Source organism: Macaca mulatta, chromosome 6 (genome assembly GCF_049350105.2).
Source record: "Macaca mulatta isolate MMU2019108-1 chromosome 6, T2T-MMU8v2.0, whole genome shotgun sequence".
Classification (NCBI taxonomy): domain Eukaryota; kingdom Metazoa; phylum Chordata; class Mammalia; order Primates; family Cercopithecidae; genus Macaca; species Macaca mulatta.
Window position 1 is genome coordinate 21,965,922 of NC_133411.1, and position 4,894 is coordinate 21,970,815.

A 4,894-nucleotide genomic window follows, 5' to 3' on the forward strand; every position below is an offset into this window, starting at 1 on the left:
TAGCACAGCAAAATTATTTTTACACATTTTAATACAATTTGTAAAGGTTCATTGACCAAAATATTTTAACTGGATGCTGCAATTAAAATAATTTGCAGATTTTGCTTGATTTAAAGCTACACTAATGCAAGGTCATTAATTCTTGTAATTATGCTCATGTCATTTTTTATTGCAAGAGAGAATACATATAGCACATGATTGTATGCAGTTATTATTTAAATTACTATAAAGGACATTTCACCAATGAAATACTGATGTTTTATATTTCTCATATGCAGAATAGGGTAACAAAAATAATTTGCAACATGAGATAAATCCAGAAGTTGTGAATATTAAATATTTGTGGATTTAAATTTTGTTTTCTATGTTGCCTTTTTTATATATAATGCTAGAAGGTACAGACATAGGTTTTATCAGTGATAATGTGTCTGGAATTGGTGCCTTCTGGTGGGTTCTTGGTCTCATTGACTTCAAGAATGAAGCCGCGGACCCTCGCAGTGAGTGTTACAGTTCTTAAAGATGGTGTGTCCGGAGTTTGTTCCTTCAGATGTTCAGACGTGTCCAGAGTTTCTTCCTTCCAGTGGGTTTGTGGTCTCGCTTAACTTCAGGAGTGAAGCTGCAGACCTGCACAGTGAATGTTACAGCTCATAAAGATAGTGCAGCCCTAAAGAGTGAGCAGCAGCAAGATTTATGGTGAAGAGCAAAAGAACATAGCTTCCATAGCATGGAAGGACACCCGAGCGGGTTGGCGCTGCTAGCTCAGGTGGCTGGCTTTTTTATTCCCTTATTTGGCCCCACCCACTTTCTGTTGTTTGATTCATTTTACAGAGAGCCAATTAGTCAATTTTACAGGGTGCTGATTGGTGCATTTACAAACCTTTAACTAGACACAGAGCACTGAATGACAGAGCACTGATTGGTGAGTTTTTACAGAGTGCTGATTGGTGCGTTTACAAACCTTTAGCTAGACACAGAGCACCAACTGGCGCATTTACAATGCTTTTACTAGACAGAAAAGTTCTCCAAGTCCTCACCTGACCCAGAAGCCCAGCCAGATTCACCTCTCAATAACATTATTAAATTTATTACCTCAACTAGAAAGGAGGATGAGCATAGTCCAGCTGAAGAAAGAGCTAAAATACAGATTTAGAACTAGATAACCTACATATTTTGAGGAAAAAACATTTCATTCAATTTGCTGTTTATATCTAAGAACTAAGAGTGATGCTAATACATGCATGAAAATACTTCATTCTGAAATTATGAGCATTGTCTGGATAACTTCTGAAAGGGGTTCCCCGTTCCTCAGAAATATTTCCAAAAAGGAAAGATATAATAATACTTAGGCAAGTACTTTTTTCATTGTGTAAAAATTTCATGCAAAGCAACATTTGTAACAGAAGTGTAAAGTGTTAATACAATATATGAAATACCTTTGTCCACACTTTCTGTTTAATAAATATGCCATTCCTCAAAGCATGCTTCTAGCCATTCTCTTACTCACTATATGTAAAATTTGTGCTGCTTTTTTGTTTGTTTGTTTTTGAGATGTAGTCCCCATTTGTCACCCAGGCTGGAGTGTGTGGTGTGATCTCAGCTCACTGCAATCTACGCCTCCAGGTTCAAGTGATTCTTGTGCCTCAGCCTCCGGAGCAGCTGGGACTACAGGGGCCCACCACTACACCTGGATGAGTTTTGTATTTTTAGTAGAGATGGGGTTTCACCATTTGGCCAGGCTGATGTAGAACTCCTGGCCTCAAGTCATCTTCCTGCCTTGGCCTCCCAAAATTCTGTGATTAAGTGCGTGAGCCACCACACCCAGCCTGTGCTGCTTTTTTACAAAAAATAAATTTGCTATCTAAGGCTGTGTCCTTATGTAGTATCATGCTTACTTAGGCATATGCTTGAACTTAATATGAATGGGACAATAATACATTTTGTACAAAAATTTTTCACCAAAGTTGGTAAAATAACAAGGAACAAAAGCAAGCGGGAATTAGGTAAAATATTTAGCAAAATTTATGACTGACAAAGGATCCTTTCCACAGGAGCATTCTGCATGTCTTGGGGGCAATGAGGTCAGATCCTTGAAGCTCCACCTTTCTATTTTGGATACAGTAGTGCTATTCAGTCAAAGTTTGCCTCTCTCTCTGCTTCATGTGCTTTTCATTTATTTACAATTGACCAACTGTGGGAAATATTATTTCTTTATCAAGGGCAATAAAGTAAATTAGGTGACTGCCGAGCTTGTTCGGGTGATCCATTGCTATTTTGCTTTGAAGATAACTATTCATGATTTGATCTTGGGTTTTAATTTTCAGCTTACCTTTTAAAATGCAACCATATTTTCAAGTTCATTGAAGTAAGCGAGAGGAAAGATCATTGCAATGTCACCATCTATATAACCTATAAATACGTTAAAACTTTTATTAATTTCCTCTATAAGTATTATCTATGTGTAGACAATTGGCCAAATACTTACATTATATTGATAAAGTCATGATTCTTGTCCTTGAGACATAATATAAAGTATGAATTAGTAAAGTAGGGCCTCTGGGCCGAATCCAGCCCAGTGCCTGTTTTTATAAATAATGTTATTGGAACACATCCATGTTCAATCAGTGACACATAATCCATGGCTATTTTTATGCTACCATGACAAGTTCAGTGGCTAGGACAGAGATCACATGGCCTGAAAATCCTAAAACATTTACTAACCGACCCTTTACAGAAAAAGTTTTCTGACCCCTGATATAAAAGAAAGAAGGGTCAAATCAGCAATCAAAATTCAGATGATCTAATATCGTGTTTATATTTGTTGGGAGTCTAACTTCTCCACACAACTATTATGATTCCCTAAAAATTACCTTCCAATAAACCACTGATACTTGAATTCCCATCTCAAGGTTGATTTTGGGTAAGTCAAAACAAAGACAAGCGGTGTTAGAAGTGAATCCCTAGAAGGCAGATTCTCATAATGGGTTTCCAGTACAGAATTGTACTCTGGCTATTTATGGTGATAAGTAAAGGAGTGAGAACTGTTAGCATAATAAAACATCCGAAGTCCTAAGACCCCCACGTGTTGTGAATTTGTTGGAGTAAAGATCCATACTGGGCTATACAAAGAGTGTAGTACTTGAACAGTACTGTAAAAATGGCAATTATAAATAATTATGAGTGTTGAGGAGGTAATATGAACACTGAAGTTCAAAGCAGTAAAATAAAAAGTAAAAAAACAGACTTAGGTAAGCTAACTATCAACTCAGAGAATGCTGATGCGTCGCTGAAAGAGAGCTTCCTCTTACAAATTAGCCACTTACAAAAGTAAGTAAATCCTCAGCCTTGAGGAATATATTGAAGCAGGAAATTCCCCTGACCCCTTGGTGGGTGGGAACTGCAGTGCGGGCACTGGAGCTAGCCAGCTGCTTCAGCATGGGCGGGGCAAACTCCACTCACTGGAACCTGTTGGCGCTCAACCCTTCCTGGGAAGGAGCACGCAGGTGAGCGCTTTTGGGTGTCAGCTGGAACAAAACTCTGTGTGAGCCCGGCGGAAGCATCTGGGGGGAGTACCCATAACCTCCAAAGTCCCAGACAGCATGTATTACAGTGGGAGGGACCTGGTGGGAGGTAATTGAATCATAGTGGCGGCTTGCTTTTTCCCGTGCAGTTCTCCAGATAGCGAGTAAGTCTCACGAGATCTGATGGTTTTATAAAGCGTAGTTTCCCTGTACGCGCTCTCGCCTGACGCCATGTAAACATTCCTTGCTCCTGCTTCGTCTTCTGCAGTGATTGTGAGGCCTCCCCAGCCCTGTGGAACTGTGAGTCCATTAAATCTCTTTTTCTTTATAAATTACCCAGTTTCAGATATGTCTTTATTAGCGGCGTGAGAATGGACGAATACACTAACTTTCTCAGTGAGCATCTTATTCCAGTTACAAAACTACCTCCTGTTTTGAAGATACAAAGATAGGATAATATTAACTGTTTCTTTGCATAAGGGAAGTGAAAAAATACAGATGACCTGATATCTTCTATCTGCCTACTCCACCGTTTGAAAACTCTCTGTTGTTTTAATGGCACTGAATTGATACTCCATTATTTGTCTAGTCCTTTCCCAATACCGTTAAATTAAGTCTTACTTTTGACTTTTTCCAGTGCCATTTTTGTTTTGCCGAACCTTAGAAAAATTAATAGTTTACAGTAAATTAGGTGGAGATGCTAGAACATCTCAGGCAAAATATTGAAAATGGGTTTTAAAGGCTACATAAATATGATAAAATGGATTATGTAAGAACAGTTAATCTGCCATTTAACTATGTCCCGGCAGAGAACTTAGGAGAGATTCCCTTCACTAAAGTAATAAGATACATATCATGCCACTACCATCAAGATTTCAGATAAAGCAGGAAAGGTAAATCTCCCCCAAAACTCAGTCTACTGCCATCAAAGGTGCAGAAAATATATATTGTCTATGAAATACAATTGATTTCATCACATATAATCCTGATTTATTTTACCTTGCCTTTGTGTATTCCAGTAGACTCTATTTAAATATTTCACAACGAGAGAAGCTATGAATAAAAACAAAATTAATTGTATTTTCCATATTTATATCCCATTTATTTCTAAATAGGATATTGCAACTTAATATAATTTTTTAAAGATGCAAACACAAACATCATTAAATTGTTAAAAAATTCAGGAAAAAATTAAAACACATGGAATGAAAAGGCACCTATACCAGAGATAAAGATCCTACTTAAAATTAGTTGTGAGTACACTAGTGGACAACAAAAAAGAGATTACAATTGGATATGTTGCTCTTGTTATTCAAAGTAGGAAGCCCATTCTTTATGTGGATCAATGTCTTAGCTTCTATCACTGTTGTAGCAAA

At 37.6% G+C, this 4,894-nt stretch overlaps 1 long non-coding RNA gene across 1 annotated transcript; it reads right to left on the reverse strand.

Moving 5' to 3' along the window:
* Window positions 1-244: 244 nt before the first annotated feature.
* LOC114678671 (uncharacterized) lies at window positions 245-2,884 on the reverse strand. The gene is made up of 3 exons (XR_003730130.2): window positions 2,868-2,884; window positions 2,327-2,406; window positions 245-664 (listed from the first exon to the last, which is right to left on the reverse strand). It is a non-coding gene; the product is annotated as an uncharacterized LOC114678671 (long non-coding RNA).
* Window positions 2,885-4,894: the final 2,010 nt, after the last annotated feature.